This window comes from Scomber japonicus, chromosome 2 (genome assembly GCF_027409825.1).
Source record: "Scomber japonicus isolate fScoJap1 chromosome 2, fScoJap1.pri, whole genome shotgun sequence".
NCBI classification, from domain to species: domain Eukaryota; kingdom Metazoa; phylum Chordata; class Actinopteri; order Scombriformes; family Scombridae; genus Scomber; species Scomber japonicus.
This window is the reverse complement of record NC_070579.1, coordinates 33,219,894-33,244,814: the sequence shown is the minus strand read 5'-3', so window position 1 is coordinate 33,244,814 and position 24,921 is coordinate 33,219,894.

The following is a 24,921-nucleotide window of genomic DNA, read 5'->3' as shown; positions in this document are numbered from 1 at the left end:
TGCTTTTCATTTGCAGCCATATGCACATTTGCATGCTCCATGCTCCTTGTGTTATGAAGGAAAGCAGTTCTCGCTGGTTTGTTCCAGAAACTAGGATTAACACAAGAACACAGATTTGGTTCACAAAGCAGTAAGCAATTTCACACCTTTTTGCCTGGCTAACCTGATTGCAAAGGAGGGTGAAATGGACACTGTGTCAGTGTGTAATACTTTATTTGTCGAGGTACTTCTCTAAGGAAGGAAAGGTTGGGGCAGGAGAGACGGGACTAAAGGTAACGGAGGATGAAGAGAAGAAGGACCAAATGTCTACAGGAGCTATTTGCTTGTGCTGTATCGATTCACCTCATCCTTGTACTAAACCACAATCCATCTTGAGCCTCTTCGCCAGGTGCCTGCAAATGAACAATCAGACTGTTTAAACACAGTGTGAAAGCTGGCTGTCTGGTTGTGCTACCATAGCCAGACACTGGACTGTGCCAGTGCCAGTGGCACTGCCAGTGTTACAGCCCTGTCAGATCGGCTAACAGATGGCCTTCTATGGGCTGGATCCTGCCTGAGAGCTTTTAAAACAAGACGAAATGCAGTGACAAGTGATGAGAACCTAAACATGCAGGGACAGCAGAGTGGGAGTGGTGCCGCAGGTAGTGGCGGCAAAATGGAACAGAGGGGAGGAGATGAGAAGACGGTTTTGAATGGATTAGGAGAGCAGGAGGTAAGGGGTAGACCTGGGTTGGTGAGGGAAATACAGAACAAGCATTTGAGCTGAAGAAGCTGGATAAAGGGGAATGGGTCAAAGGGGAATGACAGGGGAATAGAGAAAAAATGATAGAAAGGTAGAAAGAAGGATGCAGGTACAAGTGAAGACAGTTGGAGACAAGCAAACAGAGAGAGGATCACAGCCAAAGAGAAGTGCAGAGCAGATATAGCAGAGCAGGGGGATATGATAGAGGTCATCTGTTGCTAGGGAGAGGAATGATTGACATCTCTGTGGATTGTGCGCTTTGACAGCAGAATCTGATACTGTCATCTTCGCTACAACCTCCTACAACTCGCATGTCTCCGTGTAGACATGATGACTGTGTATTTGTTATGTCAAATCTTTAAAGGCACTGACAAATCAATGTCATTGGTTTAATCTGTACCTTTGATGATCATCTTTCCATATAGGTATGTTTATGCATCTTCTTGGATACCGGCCAACTTCCCCCCAACCACATTTTCCAGCTCTTTCTTGGGGATCTCAGAGCTTTCACAATGATGATGGGATATATAATCCCTCCAGTGTGTCATCCACATTTCCCTCACTTGCATCTTTTTCTTGCATCTTAGTCTTTCCCACTGAAGATGCATGGAGAGACATGAGGGAACTAATGTAAGGAGAGAGGAAGCGGAACCTTACCTCTGAAGCATCATGTGAAACTACGTCCATTTCTGATGATGGTGGCAGCTGATCTCAGCTGGATCAGCTGCCAGTCGGTTTTAACAGCTGTAGCAACTTTTGATGGAGTTTGTTTATGCACACATGTGCACAGTGTTGACACTAATAAAGTCTCAGTTATCACTGCCAGAGCAGCAGTGTTTTCTCTCTGCATCCTGTTACCTGTTTGACAAACACCTGCACATGAATTAAAACATGCATTCTGTATTTATACTGTGTACTGTGTCAGACACATATGAACCATTCCAACTGGCATTCACATTTATTATTAATCATTTGCATATTTATTGATATTATGATTGTGAATACATTATTTAATAACACATAATATGGTTAGGGTGTCTTCTGAACGGTGGAAAATATTTATGAGGCAAAATGTTTTAGGGGAAAATTGAGATGATGTAACTAATACCCAACCGGACGCTCAGGCACTCACGTGACTGAATGGAAATGTGGACAAATGATCTAAATTATAAATGTCTTTAAAATGTGTTTCTTGTTGACAGACAGACTCTCCCTGACTTTAATTTTTATTATCTATAATAAAAGTTAATGGGAGAAATACTATATTATGAAAAGAAAAATCTTTCTAATAAATGAATACAATTGTTTATGGTTCTTTGTTGTTCAATTTGTTGTTCAATGTAGAAAATAAAAGTTTGGAGTAATACACTAGAATTTAATGTGTAATATGTCTCCACTCGATGATGTTGATGTATCAGATCAGTCCAATCAGATGCATCGTCCAATCAATAACTGATATCCAATAAGGGAGTGTATAGGCTGGTGAAATACTTCAGGGTGGCTCCTCTTGTGTAACTTTGCTCATAGCTCCTTAGAGATCCTTCCTCATTCTTCAGAGTAGATATAAGAGCCTTGAGACAGCTTCCAAAGTGGTGGACTAGAATGACTTCTGGTTCAAGTGAGGACTGAGGAGCAAGGAAAGAACAAATAAGAGACTTGAGATGTAGCCTAGGTCTTCCTCTGGGTTTCCTTGTAATTTAGATGTATTGAGAATCCCTCTACAAAAGAAGGCTTTCAGGCCTATTCTGAAGGCTGAACCACCTAAATTGGCACTAAGAGTGAGCCCAGGCTCTTTGCAAAGTAAACTTATATTGGCTGCTTGACCATAAATGAGGGTTGGAACAAAGAACAAAACATACAATTGTAAGAATTCACCTTCGGCTCCAGGAATGTGTGAGAGTATTACTGTATTGGCTCAAATATATAACTCGATTAGTCCAAGGAGATAGTGCTTACCCTTGACTCCTTTTTTTTCATACAGGGAAAACACTTCCATTAAAGCAAATTTTAAACTCTATATTTGTCTAGCTTGTCTATCAGTCACATACTCACATTCTCTCCTGTCAGATAAGTGGTTCAGAATCATTTTCTTTGTGTGCTCAGACAGAATATGAAACAAATTTATAGGCAGTGCGGTTGCATATAAATTCAATGGAAAGAATAGTCCCAAATTCACCTGGGGTTGCGCGAATTTACTCAAAGACTTGCCAAAATCTTTTAACTTGATCGAAAAATGTACGCTTATCTTGGAGCTTATGTACAGAGACAAGAGGAAAAAGGAGATAGACTGCAGGGAAATGACAGAACGAACTAGAGTCCCTGGTGAGTTCAGGCACAGGCTCAACTTAACTGAACACACGAGCACACTTTCACAGACACAGTGTGTGCTAGCTGGTTTACCTTAACTTTAACTTCTGCTGGTATTTTGGCCAAAAGAAAAAAAAACGGTCCAGCGGTCAAACTCGAATGATTCAAGCTACATGCTGAACACAGCATTTTTCAGACTCTTTTTAGCCTGGACATTGGGTGACTCTAGTATTTATTGGCTGCTTGATAGATGCATCAGTTGCTGCAATGAAGACCCCGGGAGACTTTTCTTACTCGTCAAAAATGTATATCCATAATTGCAGCAACACACAAGTCATTAGATACTCCTGTAGTTTAAACTGGGTCTAATAAACACCTTTGTTGCTGACCAACTCACTTTCAACACACTGGAGCTCTCTCAATTCAAAAAGAACATTTAATGTGAAGAATCCATAAGGTCCTGTCCTAAAATGTAACTGTACTTTCTCAAATTGAATTGACAGATTATATAATATTGGAGTGCATTCAGACCAGTATGGTAATTATTTGAACAAGTGATCAGAACATCAAATGTGTAGATTTAACATGACAAACAACAAAATATTAGATAAATATTCAAATGATCTCAGATATATAAAGGAAATCTTAAATCTATCGACTGGGACAGTGTCATAGTGCACTATTCTGTGCAGTTGAATATATTGTATTGTATAATTCTATTGCATGTAGTTGCCATTGTACAGCAAAGTAATTGCTGGTATACTGTAACTGATGCCTTACAAGCTGTCATTTTTCAGAGACGGCCTGTACACAAACATCTATTAGTATTCAGCCCTCTATATGGAAATTGTAATCTAACAGGAGAAAACAGTGATGACATCTAGTAACATTGACAGCCTCTAAATGACATCTAAATGCACACATTTACAGCTCAAACAAAACAAAACACACACACACACACACACACACACACACACACACACACACACACACAGCATCACCTCACCGAGGGGTATACATCACAGCCGTCTTGGGTTTGCTGGATCAGGGCTTGCGGGCCCCTAACAGATCCCTGATATTGAAATTGATTCGTCTATCATTGATTGTATTCCCTGCACCAACTCTAAATCCATGGCACATTATTTGCTATTGTCTCTCACTTTCTCTATCTCTCTGTCTCTCTCTCTTTCTCGTCCATCCCTGCCTACAGCAAAGCAACTCCCCCACAGAAGCAAAATGTGCCAACAGTCTCGTCTGAAAACAAAAAGAAAGCGGAGGGAAAATTAGGATGATCCATAAATCTGTGGGATGAAAAAGAAAGCGAGAATGTTTCTCCCTTTCTCAAAGGAAACTTTCACCAAAGAGCTTGTCCCACTCTACAAAGAACAGACGATGAGCTCCCCCCCCCTTTTCTCTTTTCTTTTCTCCCCCATCCTCTTCTCTCTTCCTTACAGTACAATAATTCTAATTATGTTCAGACAACTAAACATGCCAGCTCTAACGACAGCATAGATATGGGGAAATTGGCTCATTTGCACAATAATAAATGTAGGTTTGAGCCCATAGAAAGCCTATTAACATTTAAATGATACAAGGACGTTATCTCTAAAGTGTGTGCTTATCCAGGGTGGCTTTCTGTGCGGATGTGCAGAGAATGATCAAACAGCCATGTGTCTGCCTATGCCCTGCACTCCTCAGTGCAACACTGACAACCCTGCTGACAGTGCTTTGTAATTGGGGAGAAAAGGGAGGCGGGGAAGGGTTGAGAGAGAAAGTGAGGAGGGTGGTGGCGGTGGTGTTAGTGGGAGGAGGGGGGCACTGTGGAGCATGCAGATCAGGATGGTATGAAGGAGGGGGTGAGGGCGGTGTGGGGTGGTGAGGCAGGAAAGTGGAAGAGCCTGACTTTTTGGAACATAAAGGTTAAAAAAGGAAAAGAGGAAGCAAGAACCTTGATGGGGAAGGAAGTCTGTTTCATGCCAGTTCAATATCCAGACCTCAGCAAATATATCACTTTCTATTAAGAATGTTGGGGCAACTCCATACCAAAGAGAGATAAATGCACACAAAGAGAATAATGATGAAAGGCATGCAACAAAGTCAGGATGCCCAGGAGGACCTGGTATTATGTCATACGTCTTTAAACAGACCCAACATTTTTTATGTTGACATGATAGTGACCTGACATTTTGTTTAATCCCCATACTTTGCATTTGATTACCAATGTTAAAAATGAAATTACCTTCTAAGTAAAAGATAAAAACAAACTGAAATTTTTGATGTCCGAAATACTGGCTTCAGATTGCAGGCTTCATCTGGCCCAATGTGACCTCGTAATTATGGAACTCTGCAGTGCATTAAATCTAAAGATACACCTGTGGCATAAAAGGATTGCCATTTCTGTTGTTATTACTAATGTCGCCTTGAACTCTCTCAAACATGATGACATGCTATTAGAAGTGAAATGCCATGTATTTTGGGATGTGACATTAACAAAAATGGCATGGAACAGAATTTATGTTACAACTTCATATTCTTATTATTTTGGATATGTTTCAGTGTTGTGTGTGGCTCTGTAGTATGTAGGAAATCATGAACCTTACGACTTTATGACATAATGACAATGGCTTTAAAACATATGTACTCATAAACAGCATATTCAAATACTTCTATTTTCATACTTTTCATTTCAGGACACATACATGTTTATAGTCTGGTGAGACATGAGTAAAGACCTCTTGTTGACAGTATTTTTGGAATGTTAAACAGATTTGTCCTTTGGGCACAAGAAATTATAGCTACATGACAAATGTACAACATGTTCCAGTGCTCTTAAGATGGTGGAACAAGATGCATTCAATAATTTCCCTCAATTTCTCTCTTTTAACATTGTAAGTGCTGTGGCCTTTCCATTAATGGAGCAACTTTCAAGGAAGTCTCTCGCTGTGTTGGAAACATGAACAAAATGTTACTATGTCCAATCCAGGGACATCACAGTTGTGACTTTTACGGAAAGGTATTTTATATGGACTCATTTAAATGTGAAACAGGTCTGTAATTGGGGGGAGGGGTTTGAAAATGGGTCATCCCCATGTTCCCACAACCCAATGTTCCCTCATTTCTAAGACATTTTCCTCCCATCAAAATTAGACCCTATGTTCCCACAGCCCTATGTTCCCCCAAAGATTTTCCACCAAATTAGGTCCCATGTTTCCTCAGGCCTGCATTCCCATTGTACCGGTATGTTATTATTAAACTGAGGGAACATAGGGCTGTGGGAACATAAGGCTGTGAGAACGTAGAGCTGAGGGAACATAGGGCTATGGGAACGTAGGGCTGAGGGAACATAGCGCTATGGGAACATAGGGCTGTGGGAACATAGGGCTGTGAGAACGTAGGGCTGTGGGAACATAGGGCTATGGGAACATAGGGCGAACATAGGGTTGTGGGAACATAGAGATGAGGGGACATAGGGCTGAGAGAACATAGGCCTGTGGGAACATAGGTCTGAGGGGACATATGGCTGAGGGAACATAGGACTGTGGGAACATAGGGCTGAGGGGACATAGGGCTGCGGGAACATATGGCTGAGGGAACATAGGACTGTGAGAACATAGGGCTGAGAGGACATAGGGCTGAGGGAGCATAGGACTGTAGGAACAAAGGGCTGAGGGGACATAGGGCTGAGGGAGCATAGGACTGTAGGAACATAGGGCTGAGGGGACATAGGGCTGCGGGAACATAGGGCTGTGGGAACATAGAGCTGAGGGAGCATAGGACTGAGGGAGCATAGACATGCTCCCTCTGAAAAACCTGATTTCCCAGCATCATTTCTCCTGAGAATGTCTATGTCTTGGCACTTTCTAAATGTAACCTGGTATCAGATTGACTTCTGACACTGCAATAGGATCGAAATAAAGATCATTAGTGATAAATTCTTGTCAAAAAAGTAGATTAATTAATCTATTATCAGTCAATGGAAAATTAATCTATTTTGACAACAAAATAATCCTCATTTTTTCAAGCAGAAATGTCAGACATTCACTGACTCTATGATGATTTGATTTCACATTCAATATCTTCTATCTGTCATGAATTGCTGGATGGTTCCAACAAAGCAAGCCATCTGTAGTTGTCACCACAAGCCCTATTTAACAGAGAGAGATTTATCATTATTACATGTAGGATTCATTTCTCCTCCTTTTACTTGTGATTAAAAGAATACTGGAGATAGCTGTTAATCTATAAGAAGAGAAAAAAAAAGTTCCCAGGGTTCATAGGTCAGCAAGCTGTAGTTTTTGGCTCGCAGCCTATGCAGATTCCCAGATAATAGTGTTGTGAGAGGTTATCGGCACAAGGGTGAGGGAGCTAGATTAGTTGTAAGAAAAAAATTTGATCTGCTCATTTCAGTGCAGACCAGAGACTAAGACATGCCTCCAGCCCTGTCTGAGTCAGCACAGAGCCTTGCTAGTGAGACGCCAGGACTAATGCTGCTATGCTAGGATTTGTTCCCTGCTCTGGCTAAAGGTCTTCACTGTGGAGCAGTAAAAGGTCATTTCTGGTAGAAGTAAGGGACAGTTAACTTGTTCTGTGTTGGTCTGTCATTGCCTTAATTGACACATTAAATAATTATTAGTGTGGGGTGTTATTCCTACCATGGTGTGATCATCCACGAATGTGAATGTGCCAGTGAAAGCTGAAAGGGGGTAAGAAGTGGAGAAGAGAGATATCAGGGTTCAGAAGAGACCCTAGGTTGAGAAGTTATTTTGCAATAAACGCAACATCTGTTTTAAACTCCTTGATCTAATGCTTGAATTTGCTTAATTTGCTTCACTATTTATGTTACCATCTAACTGTCAAGCAAATGATGAGCCATCTTTTGAAATGTTGCAAAAAAAGAAAAAAAAGGAGGGAAAATGTGAATTAGATCCATTTCCATCAGCTGATTTGGAGCAAATAAATTAGGCTAACATTAACTACATTATGCATGGCTGTAATAAATAGAGTAGAAGCAATAGAGGTTATGAACTGCAAACAACACTATGCAGATGCCTTGGCCTTAAGTTGTAAGTGTACTTTCATTTCAGCTAGTACTGGTTCCTTAGTTGCTACTACCAGACATACTGTCATGCCTTATGGGACACAAACAGTGGAAACAGCCTAATGAAATGTTAAATGTTTGTTACTTATTCAACAAAGGTTTTACATCTCCCATTAAGTGCATTCAATCCCAAACCACCTCAAGAAATTGCAAAAACTTTTTTGGTGAGATTGAGAAGAGGTTTTTCCGAATTTGGCCATTTCCTTCCTTCAACCTTTTCTAATGCCATACTTCGAAATGCTCAAAACACATGACTTGATGAAAACACGGCAACAGTTGCAGCTGGAGTTTCATTATTTTAAGCATTTATGAGATCATCATAAGGACATAATCTGCAGATGAAATGACAAAAAAAAAAAAAATTAAAACAGAAACTGACAGTTAGAACACAGATGTTGTGACAGATTGTGAAATTTTGCTTAATTTACTAAATGTGGTGTCTAATTTTCTGTGTGACCTGTTTTTTTTCAGACTTGATCATGCTTGTAAAAAAGTACATGCATGTAATATAGATATATCCGTGTCAATTTCCTGTTCATTCTAATGTTGTCTAATATTGTTCACCAGCACTTCTGTTGGAGTGTCAGGGTTTATGTGCTAATTTTGTGCTTGGAATTTTGTGTGTTAATTTATGCATGTGGAAATCTCTGGGTCAAATAAGGAACCTACTAATACACGCTAAAGTACGGCAGGTTCATCATGACAAAAAAAAACACACACACACACACACACACACATACACACACATACTCTTTCTCTTCACCCTCTCTTTCCCTCTGGTGGGAACGCAGTTTACCTCTTCAACCCTCATTACCATACCAATAGCGAGTAGACAGCTGAAGCTAGTTTGTCAAAGGTATTTTAATTACCAATTAGAAAGTTGGCTGCCTGTGCATGAGCTAGTTAAATATCTTTATCTCTCTCCTTCTTGCTCTCTCATATTACACACATACACACACATAGGTGGAAAGCCCGGAGCACAAGGTCCCGTAGTGCTGTAGGCTTGATAAACAATGTCCCATTCAGCTCCGTATGAATAATTAAGGGTCGAGTGTTGGTGGGAGGGGACACTTGTTTATTCACAGAGAATAGCCTTGTCAATGGCTGTATACCAGCGTTACAGGGATGCCAGCCGAGTTTATGGCCAGTCATGACATTATCTAAATGGCACACATACAAAAGGCGTACAAACACACAAAAATCAACCAGGGTGTGAACACTGACACGCTAAATAACGCTCATGAATTATAAACGAAGTGGATAAATAGTGTGGTAAATATGAAATATTGATGTGGATTCAGGAGACGGTGTGATGTCCTTATTAAGCTTGTTCCTGCGAGCTCATGACTGCTTATGGCTTATGGATTTTTCAGGGTTCAAAGGTGAATTTGGCCAGGAGAGAAAAAAAGGTCAACACATCTGATGAATTATTTCTTGTGGCATAACATCATAAAAAAAGCTTTACTGTAAATTGCAGCGATAAAACCTGAGACTTTGCAGCTGTACATGACAACCTGGCAGTTTGTGACTGTGAGCGATAATTTGCCACTCTGTTGGCCTTTTGCGGTGCCTTTTAATGTATAATGAATACATCTTTGTCTCTTTGTTCTTTTCTTCCTCATACCCTTTGACTTGATCCATCAGCATTTATTGACTGCATAGCTAAATTCACCCAGCGGACCAGATGAGGAAATGTACACATCTGCAGTTTGGGCACGTCAGGAACAATACACGCAATGATGCGCGTTCAGAGGATATTAATCTGCTTTGAAACAATATCGATATGGTGCATGATGAAGTCATTTTTTGTTTGTATTTAAATGAAATACGAGCTGTGTGCTACTCACAGGATTTTCTCTGCAGTATTTACAGCTTGTAAAGTGTTTGGGTTGTGAGAAAAGTTGACGTGAATGAACACAGACAACACACTTACTATCTTGTTTATGCTATAATCTCATTAATGTCTATAAGCAAAGACATGACTGCCGCTTAGCTTCTAGCAATCACTTAGCAGAACAGTTCCAAATGCACAGCTTTGAGCCTGAGGGGTTACAGCTCACATACCGTGAAACTCAAGTGAAAATGATCAAGGAGGCCAGAGCTGCACTAGGCAAGGCTTAACATAGACTTATACAGTACAGTGAATCTCATGCACCTCAGTATCTGCTCTGGTGTATTTCTCTGTGGGATGAGCACTTAATTTTAAACAAGAGTTCAGCTCTCCTTGTTATTTTATTAGTGTTTCATGCTAGCAGCTGCGAGGGGTGACAGGAAACATAGTAATAAAGACAGATGTGAGTGCACAGCAGGAGGTGGGAGTCAGACCCTGAAGTCGGGGTATATATGTTTGGTGCTGGCAACACAGAGCATCAAGACAGCTGAGCTACGGGGGGGTTGAAACTGTTATAAGTCATAGGGAAACCATTAAAGCCAGAATACAAATGTCACAGCATGAGGCACACTTCATTACTCTAGTTTTTTGGCTTTGAGGCAGCAACACCTTGACACCATAATATCTATTTACAGAGGTACTGGAAGGGTCATTAAGGTAGCATTCAGACCAAATCTGGCAGTAAGTGAAAAATGGCAGTGTGAGGAGTGAGGGCACGGCGTTACGCTGCGGGAGTGGGAACCGTATAGACCCCTGCTAAAATACACAGCCGCCGTCCAGCAAGAGGTTAAACTGAAATCAATTTCTGCAGAAACACAAGCTCATGTCATGCTGTGTTGGCCAATCAGAGACATTCAAGTGCACATTCCAGTTGGATTACTTTATAACCTGAATGCTGGACTCGATCATGGCGATGAAAGATAAAACATTTGCTGTGAAAACTTTGTGTGAAACTTTGTGAAATCCTGTCTGTGAGTATTACAAACGGCTGCACAGTGTTTTGGCGTCAGATAAATCCTTAAATGCATTAATCTCTAACTCCATACTCCACTTCCTGGATCATATTTCATTGTCTCACCGGTACCTCAAACAACAAATCCCCACCACTGTAGCCCCCAGCGCCATAGTGACGGATTGCTGGATTTGGTCTGAATGCAGCCTTAGGGAGACATCTGTCAAGCAGAGATGATATCATGTGTGATGGTCTTTTGGGTGTTTGTTAATTTTTAACTCTGGTGTTCAGCTTGGATCAGATGTATTCAGCACCTATGACTAAACTAATAGTTCCATCCATGCAAGGGATGATCACTCCAGTAAAGCTGCACGACCTGGAAATTGAGTTTTTTAAATAGCAGAACTGTTTTACTCATTTTTAATCTGCTCTTATGTAACAAATAATTATAACTGTATAACACAATCAAACACACGAGTAACTAGTCATGACCTACATGTGTCAGGTGTTTTTAACCACAGTAGCTCATAGACTAAAAAGAAAGATTTCACAATGTTAAGTGTAATAAATCCTTACAAAAAAATCCAAAATCCAAAACTAATAATTTGTTCCTTGGCCCATGGCCCAACTTTTCACTAAATTTAATTGGAATCTGTTAATAAGTTTTGAGGTACGGTGCCAACAAAGAAACAAACAGGACCAAAAACACAGCCTCCTTGGCAGAGGTAAAAATGTCATTTTTTCCCATCGAAATTAAATTGGATACATTTTAATGAATGCAGAACTTTTTTTCTTCCCTTTGATGAAGCATATAGTGCTCTGCCAAAATATTTTTAAAAGTTATACGAGGATGTTTACTGAGTCTTATACTGTATACTGAGTAATAAACAGCCACATTTCATTTCTCCTCATATACTAAATGACCACACAAAGCTTTTATTTCAGAAACAGAAAAGTTGCATGTTTGGTCTTATCCAACTTGTATTTTGAGGCAGTGCTTGTCAAACTTTTTCCTGTCAAGCACAACCGAAACTGACAAAAATTAGACCATAGAGCTCCAGCTTTTGTCCCAAGGTCCCCCATCTATAAGATATTTGCTTTTAGGTGTTTTATTACAGAATGTGTATGGAACCCATGAGAAAAATAGTCCTACATTGTGTCATTGTATTTCTTATGGATGGAATTATAGTTAAAATAAATGTTTCCCCTTTTTGCTGTAGACCCCCTCAAGGACCCCTTTGAGAACCACTGTTTTAAAGCATTCCTGTCTGACAGGCATACAATAGGGAAGGAGAGAATGGAAAATTATACAAGTAGCCACTGCGCCTTATTGATCACCACAAACTGACCTGTCCAAAATGTAACAACAAGTGAAAAATCTACAGCACTGTTTTATGAGACACACACAGAGGGAGAGAGACTAACTGAGTCACAACAGTGAGGGAGAGAGATGGAAATGTGCAAATCTAATTAAAAGAGGTATTATAAATTTACTTTAGCAGAACTTTCAGTTCAAGGTCTCAACAAAAGCAATATAATCAAATTTATAAGCAACTTTACCTTCATTTTAAGTCTCTCCTGCCCATTCTTCCTGAACTTTTAATGGCTCAAAGCATCTCCAGTTCACTGTGTTAAGCACTCTGTATTACTTATTAAATAGACTCTCTTTTTTTGTTTACAGTAATAATCCAGGCAAAAAAGCTTTAAAGTTTTACAAAAAAAAATCTGCCTCTGATCTTTATGATTTTAAGTCATTGAGTCACTGATCTCCCCTTATGCACCCTACTGTTTTCCAGTCTGGCATCAAATCTTACTTAGTGGCACTTTATGCAAATCAGATATAATGCTGCTGGGCTCATTTACATCTGTAGTCTTACCCGTTAAATTAAAATTTAAAAAAAAATGAGGTGACACAGAATGTGGTGCCCCTGACAGTAATTTGCTCAGTAAAAATCACCCAAAAGCCGTGTTTGGACCACAGGGACTAAGAACATTTTCAGTAACTCATTTCCTCTGTCTGTGCTTCTAATAGCAGAACCAGGGTTTAAATGAAGTTCCAGGGAGATTGTTTTATCCCTTAAAAAGTCCCTGCTCGGGGGAACTTTTGGGAGCTCAGTTTGCATGGTTTGATGACCGTCACTGATTGGACAAACACACACAGCACTGCTTTAACTTGTGTCCTGTTTCATTTTTAAAACAAGGAAGGACTGTAGGATCATGGAGTGGCGGTCGAGCGAGTTAGAAAGTGAATGAGAAGAGTGAGCAGAGGTAAAGAGAACAAAGAAGCAAATGAGAGACATAAAACATTACTTTCTGATTCACAGCGGTTACGTTCTAAAGCACAAATAAACAACCATCAAACACTTTGAGTTGCATTTTCCTCCTCTGCATTTCTCCTTTTCATTCATTCCAACTAATGCAGCAGTAAATACAAAGAGCAGGACAAATCTCTGTTGCTTTCTCCTCATGTGTGAATGCTGTGTTTCAAGCATGGTTGTACCTTTTTAATTCCTCGTGGGTCTAATTTGCTGCTCCCTTAGATGTGTTGGAAATGCAAACAGGACTGCACAACAGGGACTTTAAGTTCCAAGTTTAGTTCCTGGGATTAGTTCCTCTGGATCCAAAGTAACTGGAACTTTTGGTTGAAACAGGACAACAGTCTGTTTCACAGTTTGGGAGATTTGTAACGGATTTATAGTATTTGTAATTGGCTCATACTGATAGACTTATTTTAATATTCATTTAACTATTTCATGGTATGCAATTTATTAATTTTGTATCAGATGCTGAAACACATGAGAAGTTTGGTATTTAAATAACAAAACATAACAATAAGTCATCTCCCTCAAATGTTGCTCCAAACAGTAACACAGCATATTGTTCCTCCAACCTCAGACAGACAGCAGACTTACACTAAACTCCAAGTCACACTTTTGATCACATTTTGACAATCAGTGATTTTCTCTTCAAAAGAGCCAGAGCAGAACGATTAATCATTTAAAAATTGAAATCATGCACAAAACAGTATAATTTTCCAATCACGACATCTGTGATTGTGATCACGCGTGTCAAACGATAACCAGTCTGGCAGAAATTCAGCTCGATTCTAAAATGAGGTTAAATCTGTACAGTGTCTGCTCCACTGTAAGGGCCTTCAGTCACATATTAAAACATTTAGAATGTCACACTTAGCAGATATCATATCATGATCGTATTTAAAAATGATTATTTAACTTATTTATCATACATTTATCATTATTCTATAAATGATTCTATGTTTTATTTATTTATAGGAAGCTTATTATTTGTGATTATTATCATTGTGTATTACACTACACAGACCACACACAGGCCTGGGATTATGAGTCATATATTAAACATATCAAATGTACACATGCAATCTCTACATGATCTCTCTCTTCCATTGTGTCGGTTGAACTCCAACCAACCTCATGACATCATAGCTTATACTACTGCAGGATGGTGGTGCCTTGTCATGGAACATATTTTGTGTCATGTTTATTATATAATTGGTAATTAGAGTGGAAATCCATTTGAGTAAATCATGTTAACTCGATTGACTGTTTCATGTCAACTTTAAATCATAATTGCAATCGGTTAGAAACAGATATTTGCTTCAAATGTTCAACCCCTTAAAAAGAGCATAGTGCTATAACATAACTGCATAACATACCATTCTGTGGCCTCACAGCTGCCGCAGAGCAACACTCTGTTTTAATGATACACTTGAGGAGTCCTGCTAGTGCTATGTGCCTTAATGTGGCAGATATGACTATCAGGATTACACCGCTTCAGCCCTCTGGCCTACGACACACATCATACTACACAACATAACAACCAGACAGGGTTACACCCCCGCCCCACACACACACACACACACACACACACACATCAATCTGTATCTTCCCATCCATCTCACTACAGTGTAATCGGCCTTATTTGACCTGAGCTGAGGGGGGTCAACAGGGTGGACAGATGTTTCATGATAATGGTTTATGTGTGTGTGTGTGTGTGTGTGTGTGTGTGTGTGTGCGTGGGGATAATGCTAGCAGGCTGGTTTTAGACTGACTCTGTTTTTCTTTTTTTTCAGTCTTATTTCACTTCTTCCTTTATGGCCCCAGGTCACATCAGTTGCAATTAATCCATCCTTCCTCATCGCTGATCCACTGATCTTACATTAAGGAGAGGGCTTTATCTCACTGTGTGTGTGTGTGTGTGTGTGTGTGTGTGTGTGTGTGTGTGTGTGTGTGTATTTATGTGTGTGTGTGTGTGTGTGTGCGTGCATGTGTTTTTTTGTGTGTACACGAAAGATAGTGAAGAGTACTTAACCCTGATCTCAATCTCTAGGAGCAGTGGGGGGTATGAGGAGTTAGCCCCTAACAATGTACAAACACACACACATTTCTACACGCAAACTTGCACACATGAAATATGTCCAACAGGGACATCTAAGTTCCAAGATCTTATTGAAGGTCTAACCAATTTCCGACTATCACAATTCCCATAAAAAGAAAAATCCTAAAGCCAATAACTCCCAAGAGGTTCATAACTCCCTCTTGATCGTCTTGTACTTCTGTCAGATCTGACATCAGCGCAGCCCACAATACACCGTATACTGGCTGAATCTCAAATCTGCCTCCTTACCTCGAGTCTCATTTCCTCACTCATCCCCGCTTCATGGTCCTTATTAAAGAGAAGGACATCCCACAATGCTCCCTCTATCAGCTCTGCTCCTGGAAGATGAAGGGCAGAAAGGGAAGTTTCAAGTTTATTTTATTTTATACAGCACTTTAAAAAGCAAACATATTTTGCATCAAAGTGCTATGCAAACACAAAAAAGCATCATGACATATACAGCATGTGCATAACAGATGGTTGTGTGTGTGTGTGTGTGTGTGTGTGTGGGGGGGGGGGGGGGGGCAAGATTAAAATAGAACCAAGTTTAAACACAAATTAAAATGCAGATTAAAAAATGGATAAAAAATAAAAATTGATTAAAGACAATTAAAAGACAGAGAGTTAAAGTGAGTCTTAAAGTGCATCTTGAAGCACCAACAGACTTAGTCAGTCTAATGGCCTCTGGCAGGGTATTCCAGAGCCCAGGGGCTGCTACACAAAAAGCCCTGTCCCCCCGCCCTTTTTTTTTCTTCTTCCCAGGAACGGGGCTTTGGTGGGAGGATCTGAGGGGTCTAGTGGTATCGTAAGTGGTGAGGAGTTCAGAGATATGTGTAGGGGTGAGACCATGGACAGATTTTAAGACAATTAGAAGAATTTTGATGGTTATCCTGCAAAGAAGAGAGAGCCAGTGTAAGGATGCAAGGATAGGAAAGAAGTGAAATCGAGAGTTTGATGAATCTTAAAGTGCAAACTCAAGGAATCCAGCAACACATGTCTTACACACAGGTTATGACATTTTGAAATTTTACAGACCAAAATATGTTTTACCAGCAAATGAACTGCTCAAAACACAAGATCATTAAAAATAGTATAAAAATAATAGTCAATTGCCCATTGATTGATTTTTTTAGTGGGAAACTATAATAATGAAAGTTTCAGATGCTATTAAAAGACTCAGAACTTTTATTTTCAAAGGTTAACTGATACGTCATACATACATCAGCATGTTCACTTCAATGCATTCATTCATATACATTCTCTGTTGGTTAAAGAGTCATCATCATCTTATATAATCTCAAACACACTCCCACACACACAGTTACACACATACACACGCGCAGTTACACATTTGGGTGGTTCACAGCAGTGAGTCCCTGTACAGTTGGTGTTGAAGTTATTGATCCTGCTGCCTCTGTGGAAATCTTGACCGCGCTGACGTAGACGATTGATTTTTTTTGTGGTCTTCAATAGACTCTACTTTCACAGGACTTGTTCCAACGACAAATGATCATGTTTGGTTTGTCAGACACCTGCGACAGATGTTGCAGCTCATGGTGTTAGCACTGCTGTTGTATAAAAACCTCATTATTTTATTTGCCAAGACATGTTTGGCGAGTGATGGGTGCTAATTTTAAACCCTGCATACACATACTCAGTTCTTCTGTATGTCCATATTTACTATTATTACTATTAGACATATTTCCATAATTATTATAGTTATTATTTTTTAGTTGTTGTTGCTGTGCATCTCTCTCTCTCTCTCTCTCTCTCTCTCTCTTTCTCTCAATCCAACTGGTCAAGGCAGATGGCCTCCCACTGCCACTGTCACCAAGTGTTTGCTAATGGGGGAATGGTGGGTCTCTGTAAATGAAAGAGTACGGTGTAGACCTGCTCTGTGTTGCCTTGACTGAATTTACTTGACTCAGCCCCTTGGATGTCCTATATAATGACTGTTTTAATGAGTGCCCAGCCTGTTTTTAGCCGTGTTTGTTAATTAATCTGTATGCATGCCGCGCCAGCAAATGGCAGTAAGGGTAAGGTGCCTCTGGGGAAACAGCTAATAGGGTAATAGGAAGGAGAAGCGAAAGAATGACAGAACAGTCCCCAGATTGCAGACGGATGACCTCTGTCACAATATGGCAGTCAAGGCATTGTTGTACATGCTGCTGAACTCACATGGTCGTGAAAGGGCAGGATTTGCATGTGTGGGCTTGTGTAAAACAGACACTAGCACATGTTGGCACATGTACACAAACACAGGTCACACACACATACGCACACACGTACACACACACACCAAGTACTGTACAGGGACCTTTCTCTCCTTCACTTCCCCAGTGGGGCCCTTGCTTGTATTGGTTTCCAGAGCAGTGGAGGGAGAGAGGGAGAGAGATGTTAGTGCTGCTGTGGGGCCCCATCACACAGATGGACGGGCCCCACTACATATGCTGACAGACCATTATATGTCTCTCTCCACTTCCCTGTGTAGAGCCTGGGTGCACAAGGGCCCCAAGCGGAATATCAATGTTCCCAATTCAATTTGTAGCAGCTAAGCACTTTCGGGTTTCACTGTGAATGAAAAGAACGGTACAAATTAAATATATTATCATTATTACTTCCTGGATGAGCAGTGTCGACACTTCTGCGTAATGGACGACGAGCGAGTAGGGATTGTGTGTTGTTGACCTAATAGCAAGCAGAAAATTAAATCATAGTGAAGCTATGACTGCTGGTGTTGTTGCTTTTTATTTCTTATATAGAATTTGTACTGAAAAAATGAAGAACTTAAAGTAGAGGTGATTGTAAAATCCATCTAGATGAAGAGGTATTTCCCAAAAGCATTGCAACGATGAATAATCTTTCAAAGTAATTATGATTTATGAAATCATAGTAGATTAGAAAGTCAAAAACATCTTACTGGTGGAACCTCAAATTACATGCTACCTTGCCAACACATCCTCATATTTAAACAACAGTATTGGTTTAGAATTCAGCCAGCAAAAAACAACTTATAATTGTGTTTACGCTATGTAGCATCCATAATAATGCGCTCTGGATGGATTGTGATCTGAATGGCCAAACCAGCTCTAGAGATAGACAGGGACGCATTGAGAGTACATTGAACACAAGTAATAAACACAGTTGCATTGTCAATCTGCATACAACAACTTCATGGGTGGAAATACGTAATTGGATGCGACTATTCCAAACCAGCAAGCTAGCAGCAGTTAGCTAGTTGAGCTACTAGCAAGAAACCCGCAAGAAAGCTGTGGATGAAGTCAAGACATGTCAGCTTTTTTCCCCGCTTTGAAAAGCAAGCAAAAGTCCATACATTAGTGCCGCTTTGTGCATTACGACCAATATTATTGGGACCGCTACAGAAAATCGCAGATAAATTCAAAATTAATATCCAGGAATTCAGACACTACCACTGTAACTATCCATGTTAGAAATTGGCAACACATTTGCATATCCATATGCTATTTTTTTATCTAGTCTTGTTTTATAATATGTCATTGCTTTCACAGTCAAATACTCTGCTTTAAAGAGTATTCAAGATTTGTTGGGGTACCATGGAAAGCAACACTAAATTTGTCTAAGTGCTTAATGAATTGTGCATTTCCTTTTCCCAGTAGTTTAAATGCATGGTAAAAATTTGCACTCAAGCTCTTACAAAATGCCTTTAATTATGTAGATCAGTCTTTATCAGGAATCAGAGCCAGGTCTACTTCTGGGAAATAGCATAGCCTTCCACTTTGAGACTGACACTGACAAAATATGTCAGCTTCTTCCACCAGCTCAGCTTTTGTTTTAAGCTAACTGCCAACAATCAAGCACTACAACCTTAAACAATGGTGCTCATTCCTGAAATCATCCAGTACTGCTGCAAACCTCTGTGCTCCACTTGCATTTCCACGATACAATCTCTGTACATGTTGGCTAACCTTGGCACTTTAACACTGAATGACCAAGGATTCTTTTTTTTGGAGAGGGGGCTTCAAGGTTTGCCAAATCTGATACTGTACCAGAGTCAGACACAGGGCTCATTAGCCAGTGGATATTATTTCTGGCAAGACTATCTGCTGCATTAGTGTGTATTGATTTAAATACTATGATTGTCTTTATTTATTTCTCATTTCTGCTACATTCATGTAACCTATGGCTAAATATCATAGGAGAATATTGGAGTACAATTTGCTTCATTTCCACTAAATTCCAGCCCAACTTGAAAAAGGTCCAAAGGGTGCAAGACTTGAAGACCTAAAAAACTCAAGTTTACTAGCGTCTACTTTTGGCCTTTGTGAAGCAGAAAACTATTAAAATCACCCAGAAGTGGACATTAAGATCACACATGAATTCTCTATTCCTGTTTATGTCACTGTCACAGAGGCTGGTGCCTATCTGAGCATGAATAGGGCAGAGGTCACAAAAACACTTTGGACAAGTTGCATGTCCATCTTCATTCTCAATTCACCAGGAGGCGATACAGATTCAACCATCTTAAGGGCACATGACAGAAACATCATATCATGGCCAGAGAGAATATGCTTCAATGACTTTGCATTCAGACTTAGACTGTACATTTTTGTAATAGAACACAATTCCAGATAGGTCCTTTTTTATCATTGGTGTTTGTTTTAATGACCATATACTTTTTAAATCACTTTTTAAAAATGTTATACTATACTATTGTTTTTGCTGTATCTTTTTAAATGATTTATTATTATTTATTAATCATAATCTAACCAACAAGATATTACATTATCTAAAAATATGCATTTGTGTGCAGATTTCGATTTAACAACCATGTTAAGAATTGTTTTTTGAAACTGAATTATCTGTGTGTATTAAATACCAGACACTATACTGTATATACAGCATCCACATTATTGCTCAGATTGTATAATGAGAGTATAATGTACTGTATAATACCCTCATGAGTGCTTAGCTTGAAATATCATTTGTGTAAGTTATACAATGATATGCACAATGGTGTCCTTATGTTACCTTGCATTCTTTCTCTCTGTGCTGTTGACTCGACTCATGACGTTGTCTGGCTTAGTGCTCATATTTAAGCCTGCATTTTAGCCGACTCCCTTTCAAGAGCCCAATCGGAGGGCTGAAAAGCATCTCACCCCTCTCTCTGTTCGGCTCAGTGGGAATTGGGGCAGTTTTCGTCACGGCGGTGGGTGACACAAACACATAAAATAAAGGGTTAGTTCTTATGGTGAGAACTTAGGAGGACAATTTGGGGAGATGTGTCATGATTTGAATGTCAAAGTTAAAAAAAAAAAAAGGTATCAAAAGAACACTGTCACACTTAAAGTCACACTTCACCCCTCAAGTGTTCCTCATGGCAAAATTCTGGATGAATATAATTGAAAGCACATGAAAGGTTTCTTTCTACAATCCATGTTGCCATAAATAAGCAGAACAAGTATAAATACATTTAGAGGACAAAGATTATCTGGGATGTAGATTGTCATGTTATCCCCCGAATTACAGCCAGAAAGCTGGGAGGGGGGGGTGATAACATTTAGCTTATCCCCATTGTAGAATCTTAGTCTTGGCTAGCCGGCCGGGTTCACTTAATAACAGTTTAGGCTTGGTGTTTCCATGACAACCAATACTTGATTGCTTGCCCTAATCTTCTTTAATGTGGCTTAATGCTGTTTATATCTCTCAACATTTTTGCTTTAGCCTCTCTCTCTCTCTCTCTCTCTCTCTCTCTCTCTCTCTCTCTCTGTATTCAGGCTGTTCTCCATGCTGCAGCACTGAATGAAGGATGTGATGTACCATTACATGACTTACATGAACAGGGACATTTCCTGCTCAACTTTTGACATCAAGATGGCTTCCAAACATTTAAATGCTCTTTTTGCTGTCCTAGTTAAAACCTGTTCATGTGACGCTGGTGAAACGATTCGCACGGCGGCAATGTATTTGACATCTTTACCGTGCGCATCGAGGTTAGAAATAACTTACAAACAACAGCATAATTATCTGTTTTCCCCTCCTCCATCTTTCTCACGCTCCACCCACGGTCCTTCTCCCTCCCTCTCCCTCCCGCTCTCTCTCTCTCTCTCTCTCTCTCTCTCTCTCTCTCTCTCTTGCTCTTCATCTTCTTCTGTCTGCCTAGACTTCACAGCTCCTTTGAGATTCCCGCAGTTATGTAGTTACTCCTGTCTTCATCTATATCCATACTTGGAAACTAACAGCTTCTCTATGTACTGGGATAAAGTGACTTCAAATCGTCAACGGTTATCTTGGGAACTTGGAAAAGGTTGAAACACTGAAGCTATACGTCCTAATCCTTACATCAAAAAGAAAGCATACCGAATATAGAACGTAGCCTTTTGAGATCAAATTGCAGCATGTAATATTTCAGATGTTCTGCAATTAAATACAGACAGCAGCACCTAAAGGTATAATTAAAATGAAATTGAGCCTGCCAATCTTTCCAAGAACCTCAAGGTATGAATGCTGAGATATTAAATCAATACCTCTATCTCTGAAAACACGCATCCAATCTCACAGACACCCTCTAGTACTGATGGATGGCGCTATGTACTTTTCATGCAAATCAATATCTTACCTTATTCAATATACCACACAGAAAATAAAATGCACATTGGCATAATGTCAGTACGAGGCTATAACTAGATCTGTCACATAAACATAGCAAATCAAGTCAGATCATAATCAGTATCAGAGGTTTGCATTGCAAATGCCTGTATGTCAGTGTATTACTATAATATGAGCATGGCTTGCATCCAAGTTAGTCACATTTTAAAAACAGCTCATAGTCAAAAGTTTTTGACACAGAGATAAAATAGCCTCCTATAAGCAGAAAAGGTCTTGACTTGTTGATAATGACAAATGTAGCTCAATCCATCCATCACAAGTCAGTGTGATCTACACAAATCAATGTATTGACCTCCTTGTGGGTTACATCATATATGCTTTGACATCTCTAAGTAGCTGGAAGATAGAATTGTTCTCCAAGTACTCACTTTAATTGTTCTATTATTATGCACAACATTGGAAACAATGCTTAATTTGTAACTTTCTACAACAGTAAGTCACTGGCTTCTGGTTCCACAAAGACTCTGTCCATAAAGCAGTGTTGTATGCTAACATTTTGTAATTTTATCTACATTTGGTTGAAGGTTTTACAGCAGTAACAAAATGACTGTAGCATTGAGCTCTGCTGCATAGCATGGAGGTTCACTTTGTGTTTTCTCAACTCAAACTCAATCTTTTTTCAGGAGGATTTAACCACATCTCACCATTATTATCATCACTGGACACCAAAGATGATCAAGACATGTGTCATTATCCCCCTGCATATATTATCACAGTATCAAATCCCACACTTAAATTACATGATACCATCTGAGCCAGCACCATTGTCTGACCATGAGATGTGGTTACAAAGCAAGTTGCCCTTTAAATTATAATATCTACAAAAAATCCATAGTGACACAGTAACAGGTTCAACTTTGACTGAATATATTAATATGACAAATTATGTAAATTAGTGAGTAGATAGTGATTTACTGATATTATTATCAACTACAGCTACCATATTCAGACTTGACAACATTATTGGATGAACAAAACAGGCAGACATACATGCACACACACGCACACACACATACTTATACAGACAAAGATTCCAAAAGTTCTTTTACATAGGTTTCATCATGTTTGTATCAGCATAAGCTTGAGTTTTCATGGCACATGTGACAGCACTGCTACAATATACACATACACTAAGAGAAGCATTGTAAAATTAATAACTGAGAAAATAATTAAAGTCTGAATTTTATTTATATATACATATATATATTAATAGAATTATTGGAATAATATGATTTCCCCAAACCCTCCAACATGAACATTTATATTTCTACAACCAATCACTGATTAATTATAAAACTTCATAATTGCACTTGACACTGGCTGAGTTATGGTTCTATAATTTGATGGCATTTGATTTTAACAAATGTCAGAAATGAAGCAAAAGAGCTTGAAGGGCATTTTATTGGTATGGAGGCTTCAAATCCATAAAATAACAAGATACAAATGAGGATTTCATGTTAACATATAGATGTTTATCATATTTAGGCTACCTTCAGTAATACAAGAGGTGGACTAAATGTTCAGAACACTTTTCAACAAAAGACAATGCAATTTAACTGCACCACCACCACCGCTCCTGTATGACCATAAAGTTAAATCAATATTGCTCTAAAACTGTTTCAACAAAACATTATAACTCTCATGAAGGCAGGATTTACTGCAGGACTGAACTAAAGTGCATTAGCTTGAGCTAGGCGTACCTAATAAACTGGCTACTGGGTGTATTTACATATACATATTGCACACAGAGTATGAGGATTTGCATTTGTTCAGATCACATTTATCACAGGAACTAGCTGTCATGTTGGACTGATGCAATAGATCGTGATTGGCTGTAGATCAAAGCATCTAGTCGGAGGAAAGGATCTTTTGCTAACAAATCAAGCTCCGGAAGTCTCGTTAAAGCATTATAGGTACAGTTAACGTTAGGTATACTAACAAAAACTAATATGCGCAAAGACAGAAAGTTTATGCACAAGAATAGTCAGATGGGTGATTTTTACTCAATGTGCACACACACACACACACACACACACACACACACACACACACAGTGTGCAGCTGTGAGGCTGGCAGAAGTGTTAGCCCAGCTGGCAATGTGTGCATCTCAATGGCATACCAGGGTTCTGTTGAAATTATAGATGTGCCAACAGATGTTTGGCAGTGATTTTACGGGTGTGTGCCACTGTCTGCATGTTTACTTGTGTGTGTGTGTGTGTGTGTGTGTGTGTGTTTGTGTGTGTGTGTGTGTGTTTGCATGCACACTTGCATTTGTTTGTGAGTTGAGTTGTGTTGTTGCTTGTTCTTCACTATGCATGTTGTGTGTGTGTGTGTGTATATATTATGTGCTCTTCTCTCCATGGCTTTGTGAGATAGTGCAAGTATGCGTGTCTGTGTGTGTTAGTGTGAGTTAGTGTGTGTGTGTGTGTGTGTGTGTGTGTGTGTGTGTGTGTGTTCAGCCCATGGAGATGAATTAGAAGAATTTAGAATTTATGTGAGTGGTTGAACATTAGCAGCCCCCGGTTGTTCTCCTTGCAGTATTGATACTGCATTGTAACAGGAAGCAAGTGGAGCCCTTGGCGGAATAAAATAGAGGAGGGAATAAAATAAAGATAAAGAAGGAGAAGGTGATTAGGGAGACGGAAAAGAAGGCGGGGGCATCGGAAAGAGGGGAGAGAAAGAGTTTGACAGAAAGGATCGAAGAGGATGAAAACAGAGGGAGTAAAGTAGTGCATGGGAGTGGAGAAGTGGAATCATAATGCAGAAAGAATTAGAAAGACAGGTTATATAATTTTATTGTTTTTTTTTTTGTTTTTTTTCGTCGTGGAGTAAAAGGGTAGCAAAAAGGATAAGGTTGAATCTGGATG